Source organism: Syngnathus leptorhynchus, chromosome 8, assembly GCF_054491065.1.
Source record: "Syngnathus leptorhynchus isolate UIUO chromosome 8, UIUO_Slep, whole genome shotgun sequence".
In the NCBI taxonomy this organism is placed as follows: Eukaryota; Metazoa; Chordata; class Actinopteri; order Syngnathiformes; family Syngnathidae; genus Syngnathus; species Syngnathus leptorhynchus.
This window is the reverse complement of record NC_141202.1, coordinates 8,545,470-8,563,543: the sequence shown is the minus strand read 5'-3', so window position 1 is coordinate 8,563,543 and position 18,074 is coordinate 8,545,470. Positions and strand designations below refer to the sequence as shown.

General features: G+C 40.6%; 1 long non-coding RNA gene across 1 annotated transcript in view; it reads right to left on the bottom strand.

The window, feature by feature from the left end:
* Positions 1-18,074, bottom strand: part of LOC147052272 (uncharacterized) — a 39,202-nt gene that overhangs the window by 7,971 nt on the left and 13,157 nt on the right. Inside the window, exon 2 of the long non-coding RNA XR_015066945.1 lies at positions 9,254-9,355. This is a non-coding gene — a long non-coding RNA (uncharacterized LOC147052272). The remainder of the gene's footprint in view (positions 1-9,253; positions 9,356-18,074) is intronic.

Genomic DNA, 18,074 nt, shown 5'->3' with positions numbered 1-18,074 from the left:
ATGAGTAAAGAGAAATACCAGATTTCGAGAATATATTTTTCTGACCCAAAGGCATTTTTGATTGGTCAAATACTTGATTGGCTGGTTAAGAGATAAGTTCTCTCATTTAGCATAAATGAACCCCACAATTGATTGAATAAAGTTCATTCTGTCCCTTGCGTTTAATGAATATAGTTGGTTCTTTTATGTCAGGGAGAATTATTTGAAGAAGGAAAAAGACTTTCGCTGAAGCATGTCAGGTAAATAAACACTTAAAGAAAGTCCGACCGACTTTTGAAGGGCAGACACAAGCTGTACATAGGGGGCATTGCATAATTATGCAGTTTAGTCGAAATAATATTTTTTTTTAACACATACAGTGTATGAAATCTCTACAAGATGACAACAATCCTGGTTAAATCATAGCTGCCAACAGTAGGCACTGCATGGGCACCCTCTTCCAACAATTGCAGACATTGTTGAACTATACTATAATTGAACTTTCCTTCAAATAGTCAGAAAGCCGTTGTCGTTTGTGACAGTGCTTTCCTTGGGAGAAATCTTTCTTTTTATTTCCCCCATATGAATGCTTATACAACAGATGTGCTTTCAACCAACGCAAAGTATATGTCTCTCAAATTGCATATAGATCAGCCACTTAAAGTAACTAATTATTGCATGCCACAAAGTGTGCCAGCAACAACAGTGGCAGATGGTGAAGTTAAACCAAAGACCAGAAGAGGTGGAGAGGAGAAAAGGTTTACAAGGTGGATGAAGGTCAGATAAAACAGCCTCATGCACACTTGCTTCAAGGAAAGGTTAATGTCTCTCGCTCTGGTTTTCTGCTCCCCACCCCTCCCACTCTGCCGTCACTTTACCATCTGAGGCCTGTGTGACTTACAGCAGGTCCAGACTGCATTAGATTAAATCATAAATTACGCACCAACCCCCATATCTGCATGCCCCCCATCGTACTTGATCCTCGCTGGTCCTTTTGCTATCACAGTCTTCCATTCCATGTGTATTTTTTCCCACTCCTCCACTATTATTTTCCTCCAACTCTAATCATTATTCTCTTGTGTTCACCCCCTTATTTTTCTCTAACACCTCACTCTACAATGTCGCGTGGCTACAGTGTTTTTGGCAGCAGTGCACTGTTAGCCTCAACGTGTCGTACATATTTTTAGGGTGTGTGTGTGTGTGTGTGTGTGTTCATATGATGCAGTGTGAATGAAGCTCACTTGTTAATCTGTCCCTGCATTTAAATAGAAAACATCTGTGATAGCATTGGGGGTAAGAAGACAAAGTGAATTGGCGGATGTTTCATCAACTGTTTTCAGGCATAATTTAATCTTTTGTTGAAAGCAAGGGTAGCAATCTTAAAGAAAAACTAATTGCATTGTTAATTGCAGTCTGTTTCCCCCTCGCTCCAAAAGTGTGCTTTTCTGCCGGGTCTCCGATCTGTGCCGTGATTGTTTATATCTGCTTGTGTGAGTTCCGTGCTTATACACACGGACATACATTTTACAAAAATAATGTGAACAATTTTTGGAAAAATCTTTGTATTTAAGTTGGGCTCGCTACGTTGAAGATAACAATTATTTTCGTTTCCACAAAAATCAAGATTCCTTGCGGATTGAGCTGGAGCATGCTCAGTTAGGAGGGAGTAGTAACTCGATCACCTTTACAAGCCAAGATATTCAGGTTAGAAGAGAGGTAACTCAGAGGTCTTGTTCAGAATTTTAAAAAACAAATTAAGAGCATATTCAGGTTTCTTCGAGCATTCACTTGGATATTAAAAACCTGAATACTAAACTTAGTATTGAGCGGTCGTGTACTTAAACAACTGAATTTACTTCTGCTCTTATTAGGCTCCATTCTATGTATGTCATTCTATGTATTCAACCTATATACACAATTAAGAACAAGGGATACATTTATAAGTGTCATTAATGTGTGCTTACGACAAGATTCATAATATAAATAATTTTATTTTTGACAATGTTTTTGGTACAGCCATTCCTATGACTCAAATACATTGAGGAAGACTGAAAATAATATCCAGCTGCACTTGAAAGTGTTGAGATGTTGCGTTGGCATTTTCACCATACATTCTGCTATGGTTGGTTGAATCCAAGTAGGGGACATTTATGTGAATGATATATTATTATTGTTTGTAGACTTACAGACACATGACTGTGTTCTGGGCTTAACCGAGCATTTGGAGGATAAAAAACAAGCTAGTGATAGAAAGAAATAATAAAATAGCATTCCTCCTTCACTCCCCTTCAACCCCCCACACCCTTCGCTCCACTGCTCCACTGGAGAGAAAAGGGAAATAAAATTGAGTGACCCTGCAGCTCTTTTTTTCCCCCCACTGCTCTCTTCATCCTCCCCCTTACAGTGTGAAATCAAATTTCCATGAAGCTCCCAAATCTGTTGCACAGCGAGGTGATTTATCAGGGATGCAAAGAGCATGCAGAAACAATCTTTATTACATCCATTTCCTGCTTGTCAGTCGGGATCATGTTGGCTGTTCATTAAAGGCACGGCGCAGGTGAGGAGAATGCATCCCGATGCCTTGATAGATTGTCTGCTCCCCTGTGGTGACAGCAGCTGGATGGATTGAACAGCGGGGGGCGAAGAGGGAGGGGAAAAAACGCTGACTCTGTCGCTCCCCCTGTCAGACACACTTTTAGATGGCCGGCTAGTGTCATCTCTACCAAGCAGCCCGCACCAAACATACATGTACATGTAGGCCTATGACAATCATTGGACTGCAGCCGGGAGTAAGTCTGCATGGATGCACACATGCCATGAGCACACAAACACACGTATTTAGAGAAACTGATATAAAGACACATGCACATATATGAAAAATATTTGCAATCATAGCTAGATAAAAGGCTTAATTGAAATGAAATGTATATATAGTTTTTCCATTTTCCAACAAAATGCTGAAGGTTGGATTATTGGGGGAAGTGAAAACCTTTGGCTTTCGACTTATTATGTTGTTGTTGTTTTACTGCAATATTTTATTATTAATACTGTATGTTTGTTACATAATTGATTGTTTTCACTGTCTATGCAGTTGTCCCATTGTTATATGTAAAATGCATTGTTACAGCTCAAACTGTTGTGAAGTGCGACTAACAATATTTATCAACTAAATGAATCAATTATCAATTAAAATCAATAAACAACCCATCCCATTTATTTAGCAATCATCTATACACATGCACATACTATGTACTTTGCTAAAATGTTCTCTTGATTTATTTTCTGTCTTATTCATGAGAATGTTATGTGTGGTGAGTGCGCCTCTATTGGCGAGCTGCCACTGCTGGCTTCTTTGCTGCCAAATATCAAATTTGGAATAAATCAGAAAGACCTTGAAGATGCCTGCTGTTAGGGTTTTTGACCATCCACACACATTTGTCATGAAGGTTTGGATTCCCATATGAAATAGAAACATCTTTGAATGAATACCTACAATCTAAATTTTACATTGAAAAAAGATTTGTTTGCTAATACAGGCAATAGAAATGTGGGCATTTCATTTAGTACACTTATGATTTATAGTCTGGTGCGGCTTATATATGAACAAAATTGAACAAAGTGATTTTCCCCGAATTTTAGCTAATGCAGCTTATATTCAGGTATAGTTTGTGATTTTCTTAGAGTCCGGAAATTACGGTACGAAAATATAAAATATGTTACATTTTAGGCAGGCCGTCTTTTGCACTTAAATTGCAAAAATTACTGCCCATCCCACAATTATTTAAATTGACCCACAATGTTGTGTGTTTTTTTTTTCTTTTCCTTTGAAGGACACAGACCAGCAAGCATTAAAGCCGAGATGGATGCATGAATGTACTGTGCCTCATTAAGTGAATGAACTGCAAAAGCACAGCACAAAAGGCTATTTCTTAGAGGGGTGGTGTGAGAAAACATAATCAGCCATAAAGTGGTTTATCACTCCTCTTACATTAGAAGATAAATATGTCAACAAAAACGGCTCTGCATCTACAGTACTGTGCTTCCTTTATTTCCACAGAGGCCTGCCTTCACATTGCTTACTTTCTTAGTCGGTAATTATTATGATGGAAAAAAATGCCATGGGGTGTAGTAAAGACAAGCTGAAGTGAAGGTTATTCAAATTTCTGCTACAAAACATTCATGCATTATAGACATCTGTTCCTTTAATTATCAATCACACTTCTCACTCTTCTTGGTGTAAACAGTCATTCTTCAACTCTTCTCCATCCATTCATCAATCATTTCCCCCTGTTGTAGAAGTCAAATGTTTGTCCCCTGTTTGGCTGCCTACTGCTGACATGTGATGACAGTGATTTGAGAGGCGATCAATATGAGTCCTCTGCTATCCGGCCCAAGGTGGAATGGCGTAGGGAAGTGGGAGGTGGTCTTGTCTGTGTTTTGGATTGGATGATAGCGTTGACTGCACGGACATCTTGGAACTGGGGGCATAGAACTTTTACCACCTCACCAATCATTTTGATTGATACCCTATTTTATTTTTATTATACATTGTTTACGGTTTGTCCACCTGGTTGTTTAAAACCAGTGTGAGCACAAGCAAATAAGGGGATGGTGAGGGATAGGATGGCACGGAAGCCATTAAATTCTTATTCCATTCTACCAATAGACTCGTGCCTCATCACAACATTGTAACGCTTTTGAGGGACAAAAATGTCTCTGAAGAAGAGCCCTACTGAGTAAAGACCTAATACTGTAATTGGAGAGAAGAAAAACTCCCACACATTACAGAGAGGATTACGCACACTGGGATACATAATCACTTGTCGATCTCTTCCATAAACTGCAGCTCCATCACAGCCATAGCAGTACGGTTCTGCTTCTTAGGAAAATTAAATTAACTAATTATTATTGTCTGTAAATTGTAAATGCATGGATACATAACCCTCATCCTACAGCCAATCCCTTGAGGGTTTCTAATGTTGTTGTTTTTTATTGTTGGAGTCCCATCTTTTAAGAGTTATCTAATGCTCTGTACAATGTCTGTCACACCTTGTAATCACATTTTAGATGTCTACACATTTGTAATCTTCCAGAGTCTTTTTTTTTTCTGGTGTTATGTGACTGTATCAGAGTAAATGTGCTTTACTCATCGTCATAATACCCAAAAAATAATAAGTAGAGCATCTGGCTTGATTATAAGCTCCATGACCTCAGACGTAATGTTAACGATATAAGTCCAGAAAGAGTACATCTTTGGCCGTGTTGCAAAAAATATGAATTGCAACAGAGATGTTGCATTTGTCACATACGCATAGTAGGTACTGGATCAGGATGAACATGTCATCCAGTGGCAACCACAAAGCGGAGAGAAGGGGGCTTTGGACTAGTGACTGCATTGGCACTATCCAGGAGGAAACAAAAGGCTTCCAACAATACAGTACATCAAGATGATAGCCCCAGGAACGGCTTGCTTGAGGAATGCCTAGGGCAATAGAAGCCCAGTAATGAGAAGGAGCCAGATGGACTGACATTACATGTTCTAATGATGGGTGCCATGGATGGCACTACACCGGAGCTAAGGGGGCTATCTATAGTGAAGTTATAGTCTAGTTAAGCCCCTCCAGCATTTTATTTGATATCTAAAATTAGAAATTATTTTCTCAGAAAGAGAAAAAAAAATCTAGTATCCATCCCTGATGAGTGCTTTCCTTGCTTATCACACGTCACTCTTTCTGAAATGTTTGTTTCTGAACACTCGGATTCACAGTGCTACATAAATTCACTGTATACTGCTACACTTGGTATAGCACATGACATTTTCTGAGTCCACTTCAGTGCACACATTGCTGAATCAGAGGCACCTCGCAAGAGCGCGTAAATGCACACATATCAAAACAAAGCACACCAACTGCAGTTCTATCAGCACTTCAGAATAGTGAGACTTCAATTAGTTCTTGATGAATGAGCCCATAAGATGACACTTTCTCATTTCCCTGGTTGCCAGATATTCCAACAATCAGACTGAAATGAATTCTCATTGTGCCGTGACTGACTCGAAGATGAGCAGTGTGTTGATGCTGTTGGGGACGGAGGGGGCACACAGAAATACATTTACTCCCCCTTTTCAGGGCTTAGGTTTCTGCTTAGGGCAGCATTGTCACGCTAAACATACTTTCATCAAACTCACTGGTGACAAACAAACAGCCGATTACTAAGTAGTCTCCAAGTACAAGTTTCTGTATTAGCACTAGCATTGGATCATGTAATCCAAAATCAGGTTTAAAAGGCAATGGTTTGTGTTCTGTCCATGCACTTGCTCTATCCGGAGGAATGTTGGTCTTTGTTGTACAGGAAGTATTTGAAGATCCAGCTTCCTCAAGCCAATTTGAATACATTGATTTCTAAGATGCATTTTCACGTTATGTTTTGTCTCTACTGAGAGAATGACACAGTACAAACACAGTATAAGTGTGAATAAGTCAGTACGTCTGTCATCAGACTCTTCGGAAATACACAAGCAAAGGTAAACATGGTGAAACTCAGACACAGCACACTTTTAGAGTGACAAGGCAACTGGCTGCTTTACTTAAATGCACGTGTAACTGTCATGTAAACGAGTCATTTGGAATGTTTCAGAAATCAAACTTTTGACCTTAACTCAAATATTGACTGCATGTAAATGTAATAAATGACCAGTTTACCAAGCTAAGGATCAACAACGATGGATTTTCTTCAGTCCGTTCCCCAATAATCTTTTGGGTGTATGTGTGTGAGGGGGCCTTGATTAGTCAGCGTATAAAGCTGTAAGCTTTTGTTTTTATGTTTTTATAGGGGCTCCAGAAAGACCAAACCCAGATAATAATCTGTCCAACATAAAATGTCAGCAACAGCCCATATACTCTGAAACAAGCACCCAAGTTTTATATTCAAAATGAATGTTTCAAGAGACTGTTGTTGTTGTCGTGATGAAAAAGGAGAAAAGAAAGGAAGAAATAGCACAATTGCAAAAGAGCAGCTCAGTAGGGGGTATAGTGTGTGAATATGGGCGCATATGTGTGTATTTCACAAGGTTACAACGAGGGAGCAGCGCTGCTTTGTAGTGGGGCAGAATAAAGATGCATGAAAGCAGCTGGTGAGCTAGCGTCCACAACAGAACCAGCCCTGGGGGATGTGAACACAAATTCTACACACATTTGTAACCTTATACAGACCCAACACCAGAGTCGGTTCACGACACATAGTGAGGAAATTGAAGTCTCCCATGCAAGCGTTTCTATGCACAGTAAATCCGAACAAATCACTACACAGTCGTCATCAACTGACGGCCACTCTATGTGAGGAAACAATATGTTCTCAAGTCAAGTCAAGTCAAGTTTATTTGTATAGCCCTAAATCACAAGCAGTCTCAAAGGGCTTCACATAGACAATCAATTGACAATAATTCTCAAAGCATCCCCTGATCTTAGGCTCCCAAAAGGGCAAGGAAAAACTCAAAAAACCCCTACAAGGGGAAAAATGAGAAACCTTGAGAAGGGACCACAGATGGAAGGATCCCCCTTTCAGGATCACCAGGCTGCAATGGATGCAAAGAGGGCACTCTCGAGGTAGAGTTGCTCACGATAAATATCAAAATTGTGCTGAGGGTACAACTTAACCCGTTGTTGTAACACTGTTGTGAGTCTGTGCTCTGGCAAGGCTGATCAAACTCAGATACACAATCTCTTGTGTCTTCCTTTCCAGTCACACATGAAAACCTGTCTGTCCGGCCTGTCAGAGAAACATCCTTCACTATGTGGACAAGATCAGAAAAAGAAAGTGGAGAATTCCCCAAAAGGCTTGGTAAATAGGCCTTCTCTCTACAAGGACCACAGCAGGTTATTCAAGGTGATGGTCTGGTCACTATTAGTCTCTTCAAACTGCCTATCAGTCATCTCCTTTGGGACCCTACAACCACACAGAGCCATCGCATCGCCGTATGTGTGTGCACATGTTTTTATTTCCATGTCTTGAACTCTTGACAACAGAAACGAGGTCTGTGGTCTCTGGACAATGGTGAAACGCCTCCTGTGCTTCCACACTCCCTCCATTTTATCATATCATTAGCATTCTATTATCATATCATTATTTTTGGGACACCCTAGTCTGTCACGATTGGGTGGTTTGGGGTTTTAGGCGTGCTGGTGTCGAGGCAGAACTTGATGTACCCATGCACAGGGAAGCAGGAGAGGCAAGGCAGAAGAGCCTGAATAATCTAAAAAAAAAAACATGGTATTTATTTACTAAAAGACAAAACAAAGGTATTGAGGTAACACAATTGACTAAATAGACAATGAAGCTCAACGTGAATATTCCATGATATTGAATGAATAAATAAAAAAAAGAGAGACTGGATCCTCTCTGTTACCTTCGTCTATGATTGACACTTGATGCAATTTATTATGCTATTAAATACACAAGCTCACAAAATGAATAAAATAAACATATGTATATAATGACTTCAAAACTGTTTCATTAAAGTGACTTGAGAATGTCATACTTGGTGGTCAACCATATTGCTAAGGCAAAAGTCATTCAATATTGGTGGGGGAAAAATATGGATTATGGCATTTATTGCGGTATGGCCCCTTCTGTCCCCCACCCAAAGCCCATCACCCCTACTTCTTCAAACCCATGTGTTTCTAATGTTAAATATTCAGAGAAGATTCTTGATTCAAGGAATTGCGATACTTTATATCTGATTTCTTGTGGCAAGGCCATTGAAATATTGTGAAACCCTGCCTAGTGAAGTAATGATCTGAAGCCCATTCTGGAATTATACTTACCTTTTAGTTCTCTTAGTGATTAGCACAGGAATTCATTGCTGTGGCTTCCAACTTCTGATTATAGAGTATGTTTACATTTTGTCTATGTTGACTTCTGACACATTTTCGACATTCGCACAAATGTCAATTTTCAATCAACAGAGTACAAATGTATTTTTTTTAGGCTTGCATTGATTTGGGGGTTGTTCAACAAGGTCGGTTGATAGCAATTCCCAATTGGTATTTTTAATGGATGTGGCTCTTGTCCATATGCAAGGATACGCATAAAGATTGTAGTCCAGTTCTCAAAGCAGGACCTGAGGTTGATGCTTAGTGCCCTTCTTTTTTAATTATTATTATTACAAACCATATAACTCAGTGAATGATCTTAAAGACTTCCACTATAAGGGACCGTGCAATCAGCTGATTTGAAATACAATAAATGAATAAAAATGATTAAAAATACAACTCACCATTCTGCTTAATGTAGTTGTTGTAATTAGCGGGCTTCACAGCCCCATCATTTGTGGCAAAGCTTCTCATGGGGCACAAGTTTGCGGCTGACCTTAACTGAACTGAAAACGGAACAAATCAGTTCATTAAGTGATTCAACTCTGCGTTCACTCATTCACTTCACAATGCTACTACAGGTTGTCCAGGGTCACAACACTTCCCCCTCCACCCCGGCATAGTAACGCGCCTCTCTGCCCAGTATTAGAGAAAGACTGCTGCATACTGACACCAATTTTGTCTCTTAACCACAAGCATGAAATAGTAAACTATTGAATAAAGAGTTCATTGCGTCAAAGAATAGTCTCATGCTCTTTGCGACAAAGTTTCATTGTCTGGGGTAAAAAGCAATAAAAAACACTCACCTAACACTTCTTTATAACACAACAGAGACACACACATATTCTTGCCTAGGTTGATGCTTGCAGCTTTGATCTGATAAGAGGTTGGACCTTTGCAAGAAGGATGCAGTCAATCAAAGACACACACACGCACACACGTATACACACACACTTGCATCAATCTAAGACCATCATGCATGGTTTAATGCTAATGCCTTCTTATGCCTAAATTACATTTGATGAGGTTAGCAATAAATGTAATTTGAGAGATAGCTACAGTCTTTTCCATACTTAAAGCGTTTTTGTGCCCACTTGACATCCTTCCGCATTTATGTTTATCACTTCGAAAATGCAGTCCAAAATATCTGGCACTCTGCACTGCAACAGCCAGACCCCTAACAGGGAAACAGGATATGTGTACAGATACTCAAATGTAATCAAATGGAAATTTTTGATTTGCTGATTAGGGGTGGGGGGAATCAAATGTGAATGCACTTGATTATCTTGAATCTTTTTATTTTTTTCCATGAATCAAAATTACTTAATTTCTCTTCATCTCCATCGTTTACTTACCTGCCCTGCATTCGGCTGACAACCAGGGTGTGCCCCACTTCTTACCCAAAGTATTCTGGGATAGGCTTAATGCGTGAGCGACCGACTGACTTTTTCTAGTAAACTTTGCAGCAAAGTAGCAATAGAGCCAATAGTCATTTAAATATTTGATAACAACGCTGACTGAGAATTTTATTTCCACTATTCACTGTTAAGTGCAACTTGGATTGTCGCGGCGACCAAATCAAGCAGTGGAAGACCTGTTATTTGATTGTGTGTGTGTGGGGGGGGGGGGTCTGTGTGTGTGTGCGTACCTGCGTGTATTCTGTAAAAAGACCTCTAGCTGCTCTGGAGGAGCAGCCAGGACACACTGATCAATACACATGATAGGAAGCTAATCGCTCTATGCCAAACCAAGGCCTGACGGCTACTAATAGCACACAGGGGATTGTGGGTGTGTGCGTCTGTGTGTGTGTATCTTAATGGCCGACAGAGACTGCTTAGGGAGTGTCCCTCAAGGTTAGACTCAGCGGGTGAGGGGCAATTGACCACACTGTCTATGACACTGACCCCTCCACTGTCAGCACATTCATCATCCAGCTGTGACATATAGACAGCACGGGTGCACCCATACACAAAATACAACGCCGACCCCCCCTTCCCCCTGCCCCCTCCTCTGCCACCCCCCCCCCCAAAACATGCAACACACATTCACACATACACAAACGTGCAAAACAATATTTTATTTGATCTAACCTTTATTTAACCAGGAAGGCCCGATTGAATTACAATGTCTGTTCTCACAGCGAGTCCTGCCACGGGGCAGATAATTACAAACATGAGAAAAAACAAACCTGCACACAAACAATTATACTGCAATTTACACATTCCACACAAAAGCAAGGAAGACATTCGACAAAAATAAACAGGCAGTGACATGGTTTCAAAATCTTTTCAAAAGTATTCAGTAGTAGGAGTGATTCCAGATTTAATATGACTTGAAGTTCATTCCAACTAATTGGAGCATAAGATAAAAAAAGGTGTATAACCAAGTTCTGTTTTTAATGGTATGGTTGATAGTATTTTTTTTCTGATGACCTTCTCCTGTAAACACTATTATGGTGAGAAAGCAAATTTGAAATGTTGAGAGGGAGTTTACCCATCAGTGCTTTAGCAATAAAAATCAGTGCATGAGTTTTGCTTTTAAAGTGGAGGGACAGGACAGTTGTATACACAGTGTAGCACACTGGTGCATGTGTAATACAGCATATAGGGCCGAGTGGTAGAGCATTTTTTTAGAGCAATTTTTCTTTTGTTGTTTTGAAACAATGAAGAAGAATGCATCCATCACTGATTTTCCCCCCCCCCCCAAAAAAAAGCACTGTACTCTCATTTTCCTTGCTGAAAAAGGAAAGCCTTTTTTATTTTAAAGAAAAAAAACTTGTGTCTAATTTTTTTTCCAATTTGAACCACAAATAGAATTCACTGAAATATATTTATTGTTGTGTAAACAATGAAATGCATTATGTTGGAGAAAAGTGGAAGACATTTAAATCTATATTTGGTGTATAAGCCAGTTCCATGTTATTTCACTCTCCTGATTTATCAAAATTATGCAAGACTATTATTATCATCTTTGACAACTAGCAGGAGGAACAACTTCATTGATTATTTTGTACAACACATTGTCCAGGTTGGTCGGCTAAGCACGAGCATGAACACCCAGGCTGAGCCTATGCATGAATAATGGCAGATTACCTTTGTGTTGGATATTTGGGGAGGGGGGGTCACCAGGCAAAGTCAGAGAAGAACAAGAATAGGCTTTCCGTGATAAACGTGGTACGATAAAACCTTTTCACTGTAATGAAGAAGCAAAGAGAAAAAAAACGTGACTGAATGGCAGAGTTTCAGCTGACAGTTCCACAATGTGACTAACGAGAAAACGTAAGACTAAATAGACAGACAGGTGTGTGAGTAAATTTTCCAAAAACACTCTGTGTGTGTATCCCTGTGTGTGTCGCTTCTCTGGAAAAGGTATGAGTGATTGAGTAAGGTCAGGAGGAAACAAAGAGAAATGTTTGCATGTGTGCATTGCATGCCCATGTCTCTCCATGAATGAGTGAATACGGAGTCTCGAAGGCAGCTGCAGCCGCGTGATAGGAGCCAAGTTGCAGAGATATCTGCGCTGACATTTTGGGCTTCGCTACCCACCCACTGCCTCCTGGGAAAGCGGTGGCGATGGCAGTGTCAGTGGCCACACGCCTACACCTTTTTTTTCCTGCACCTCAACTGTCAATCACAACGCTGTCCTTTCTCATGGTCCTTTTGGCTTAGACCATAACTGCCATTTTGACACGTAGGAGAGAATGCATCTCATGACTCACCCTACCACTGCTGATCCATATCTGGACCCCAAATCACTTCCATCATCATTCTTTTTAGTTCACCCACAGCTGCCACACAGAGGGGGGCAGGTTTTGTGCACGTGTGAGTGTACAAAGATGTAGAGCAAATGATAACCAAGATAGAAAGAATAGAGAAATTAGAGTTCAGCAGTGAGGAGAGAGAAAATGCATGAAGTGAAAGAGAGGAGAACGATAACGCTGAGATACACTCTGGCCCCTCCTCTCGCCTTCTTTCAGGGCACCTCTTGGCCTCCCCTCCCCTCCCCTTCTCTCTGCCCACCCCTTGGCCCTCTGGTGTTGCTCACTCCATTGTGTCAGCCTTCAGAAGTGCTCAGTTTGAGTGGCAGGCCGTCACAGATCAGTTCCCTGCTAAAGCGGCCCGGCAGGCCGGGGTGACGGGCCAGGAAAGGATCTAAGTGGGGTTTATCAGCGCTTCTTAACGCCTCTCCAGCTCTCTGACACAAAAGAGAGGGGGTATTAAACATCTAAAGCAAACCAAAAAGCGTGAAAGCTCCTTATAGGGCCGCGGGATTGGGGATGTGACTGGAGTCTTTAGAGAAATAGCAAAATGAGAGAAGAAAAGGGGGTGGGGAAAAAAAAGCACACAAATACTGCAGTAAGGAAACATTGAAGGGAAAAATGTATGTTATTTGAGCCCTGTGTAGACATGAGAGTACATGGATGGTAAAGAGACACAAGAATGTGAAAGCGAGTGCATCTGAAAAGATCCCTGGCTCACCACCTGATTTCATGCAACATTGAAATGTCGCACTAATAACTCAACATAACAAATACAACAAAGCAAATAGAACGAAGGAATGTTTTTTTTTCATTTAAATGTCTATGAACGGCAGGTAGTTCATGTCATGGTTCCATCACTGCACCCTTGGCTGGCTGAGTGCCAATAAGTTTCAATTACTATTCGATTATCTCTCTATCTCTATATCTCTCTATCTCTCTATCCCGCTATCTATCTATCTCTCTATCTATCTATCTATTTACTATTTGATGAAATGTGATTTGTGAATCTTTGGTCATTGAATGCTAAGGGCAAGGGAGGTGCTCAGAACAGGCAGAAATGGCAAGGCTGTAATTAAAGCCTGCTGCGCCGGTGCACATAATTTTTGGCGAATTTTGTATCTCACGAAACCTTGAGGCAAGCACCTTACATGTTTGATTTTTTTTTTGCCTTGTGAGGTTAAAAAAAGAGAAAAAAAAAACTCCCCGTGTGTTTAGTGTTGTGTCCCCTGCCACTGTTGGAGCATGTGGCATGGTGGGAGCGTCTCTGTTGATAGACTTGATACTACTGTGTGTTTGTGGCCATTTAGTGGACTGGCTTTCACAGATATTCGCACGCAAAATCAAGTTGCACGCTTAATCTTTCATAAATCAGGCTTGTCTTTGTTACTATGTATATAAATTTCAGTTTATTTGCTTTGCTATTCATTCATTTGGCATACTGTATGTGCCTAATGTTCTATTTATTCCAGCGTACTGTGTATGTATTGTGGTCTGGTCTGTGAGTTATAATAAGGGGGCCTATATGATTTTATTGAGCTGTTTTCCACCATCTTGCTAATTATGTCATTAGCAGTGCGATTATTACGACAGCACGTTGTTGCCTTGTTGACTGCAGGGTAGATCAATCGGGATTACTCGGTGGCAAAACCTCCGCCTCCTCTGAGAAATCACAGTGGACCTCGATTATGTGTTTGCTGTTGTGGGCAGTTGTATCGCTTGCTGCATATGAGCTGTGCAAAGATTTGTCATAGCTTTTTCATATTTCCTTAGGTTGACAGTGAGAAACAATTCAAAAAGGACTTGACCATGAAATAAGTTAACCTGAGTTTGCTGACAGGTTGGACAATGTCAGGGTGGGCTGTTTTTTTTTTTTCCCGAATGTTAGCAATTAAAGTTTAATATGAATGCAAGATGTTTGAAATAGTTAACAAAAACATTTACTTGATTTCTACAGTGATTCGACGACATTCAGCATACACCATACTTCACGGAGCTCAGAATCTGTCTGACTGCACCTCGATCAAATTGATCAAAATAGCATTACAGTTCCTGTGCCCATAGACGTTGCAATCGTAAAGTTTAGTCGATGCTCAGCTTCCAGATTGCCAGGTATGACGAGCTCATGTCACCACAAACGCCGACCATGGTGCAGAGATGAACCATATTCCCAAAGAAGCAATTTACGATGAGCAAAAGAGGAAAGGCAATAAAGAAATTTTCGACCGGAAAGGACATTGATCTAAAACCTTTTTGTGCCTTTTCTAATCCTTTGGTGTTCTGCATCCCTGAAAATGACACTCTTCTGATTGAATGCATTTTGCATGCATGTTTGTGTGCTTGCACAGGGGTATGTGTGTGCTGAGGAGAGGCCAGCGCTATGGTTGACCCTGGACAAAGGACAAGGCCAAAGCTTCGACCCTTTCCTCCCAATTTTCCTCTCACCCTGTGCTGTCATGGGATGTCTCAGAGGGTGACGGTTTCCAAGGTAACATAAGCCCTGCAAGTGGCTGTATTGTGCACCGCCAGAAGTAGAAGTACCTTAGTTGAAGACGGCAATAGGAGACAAAAGTCATTCACAGGAGGAGTAAAAAACTTTCAGCTATTTGTCACATGACTCGATTTTTTTCATGTCTTGCTAATCAACACTAGACACTGATTAAAACAACAGCTGTCCAAATGGATTGTCATTTGCATATACATGCTGTGTAAAATCAGTACTAAAGTGATGGTGTGAGTTTATCTAAAGGTGGCCATGCAAATGTATCACAGTCATGTCTAAGGAACTAATGACACTGATTTGCTGGAGATACAAATCTACTTCCCGCTGTGTTACAGACAATCCCAATCAGGTCATTAAAAAAACACCTTTGGCTTGATTCTGTCTCCAGACTCCAACATGTGAGGGGAATCATATCATATGGCACTGGTTGTTTATTAGTACAGTTGAAATACACAAGCGCTTGCAGTAGTTGTCAGTCATTTCTCTGTCAGGGCGCCCCCTGCTGTCTCTTATTGAAAAATTCTGTGCAATTGACGTTCCCTTATCCCCATCCGAAAAAATTTCCAACGCTCAAAACGAACAGACCCAACAAGCTTCTTGTCAGTGTTGGCATTTGCAGTACGATGTTTAAAATTTGATCACTCACTTTCCGATACGATAAAATATGTACTGTGTCACATAGCAACAAACCAACAAATGCGGTAAGCTGGAGTAGGAAAGCCGTTTTTAAAATGACCAAGACATTCATAGAAATGTGGTTAATCATATTCATAAGTTTAACCATTTGCTCAACATAATTCCAGTGCATCCAGTTTTAATGTGGGTTTTGTGTACCAAAATCACAAAGCACACAGGTTATTTAACCTCATCCTGGGCCTTTCATTTCCAAGCTTTATAAACTCAATCGTATTGACCGCCTGGGAGAGTTAGAGCTAACTAAGTGAAATCTACTCGGCTGCAATTGTGTGTAAGGTGCACATTTTGTGTGCGTGTGTGTGCCTTACTGATTCTATCTTCCTTCACTTTCATTCGCGCTATTCTTTGTCCCTGAGGTGCATCAGTGCTGGGACTGCCGCGTAAATTGTCCTAAATTGAGTTCCTTTTTTGCTGGCAGATACAGGCCACATCACGACCATTTAGAGAGAGACAGAAAAGGGGGGGGGGGGAGAAGGGACGAAGAGAAAAAAACTCAAAGAACACATCACTTGCTGAATGTTCACACTAATTTCTCTCTTTACCTTTCACTTCTGCCTCGGCTCTCTGTCTCTCCGTTTCTCCTTTGTAAATTTCCCTACTGCCGGTCTGTCTTCAAGGAGCACATTATTCTTCCACTGTATTTCTCCTGTTTTATGTGATTCTCTCGGTGTCTCCCTGTGTCTTTGTCTGCTATGAATAAATGGTTCCTTTGCTTGGCTTGACTTTTCCCCTTGTTGATTCTTAACTGTGGCGTGTCTTCCCCTATTATACATTTTCCCCCTTGATACCAGTTCATTTCTGCCAAACTATAAAGTAGTAATTCTGTTTCTAGTCAATATCTATTGTCTTTCTTACCCGGGTTCCTATCCTAACTGTTTTACCGCTGGCATCCTGCCATGTATGGATCCAATGTGACAAAATACTCATGAGCATAGACCTCCTGTGAGCTGAAGCCTCGCTCCAACAATAATCACAAAGTAAGTTTTTTAATGCTGGCAGTCCAGCTGAGCCGAGTTGAGCACATCCGCCAGCCCTGATGCTGACACACTCCATTAAACTCTGCAGGGAGCCTGCAGGCTGACTGGATCCACGGGTGAAGCACAGGAAGAAGATGGGGATAAAATACAAGTACAGTATGTTCCTGGGATGGGGGTGTACTGGGGCGAAGAGAGGAATGGCGATAGAGCACTAATTAGAGAGATGCATGTAGGAGTGGTTTTGATTTGAGTGGTTTTGAGTTCAACGATGAAAGTTGATGCACATGTCACTGTGCCTGTCTTTAATCATAACCCTCAGTCAGTCTTCACTCACAAAAAATAAAAAACTGACAGAAAAACTATTGGTTGTTGATTTGTACACAGCTGAAACTGTGACAAAACAGTAAATTCTACATAGTAATAAGAAGAATGTTGAATCTGTAAGAAAAGAAAGGTGGATATAAGTGATGACTGATTGTTATGGACTCTGGACAGGCATATTTACAGGAAATTGAATGTAAAACCATTAAAGCCTCATACTTTACTGGAAAAGATGAAACCTGAAACAAACACTTTTTAAATTCAATTTAGTTGCCAGTAGATGTTCTTCATATAAAACACAATACTTAAGCCAAATTGATTTAAGAGGGTATGGAAAACTCTCCCAGCTACCTTGAACTGTAACAGCCATCATGCAAGGCTACATGTTGTTGACTTGACGCCTTAGAAATACCAAAGTGCTGTACCCCGTTCAAGCCAGCGGAGGGGTGGACACAATTATATGCTCCCTCTTACAAGCTCCAGTTACGAGGCATCATTTTTGACTAACTGGAGATGCTTTTTCAAAGTGCTGTTGAAATCATTCAATCGATATGACAATTAGGTAACATTCCCAAACAAATACACATATCCTTATGCCTTGGCCGAGAAGGATCACAGCAAAACAATATGAGACCAATCAAGGTACCACCGGTATGGCTCTCTCCCTACTAATGAAGGCACTTTCAAAAGGTAATCTAATTCACTGGCTGCAATTAAGGCTGGGAGTGCCTTGTCACTATCAATTATCTGCTCCTTCACTCATGTTCTCCAACGTGGATGCCGAGCCTGCTTGACACAGCAAACTGTTGGAGAAAATCATCCACATCAGTCAACCTCTTTGTTCAAAGACAATCACACTGGCTTTATGATGTAATTACTGCAAAATGCATATTTGCTACTTTACAAGGGGAGAAAAATACATACAATGCATTTCAGAATGTATGGAAACAACAGGCGGCAGGATAATAACT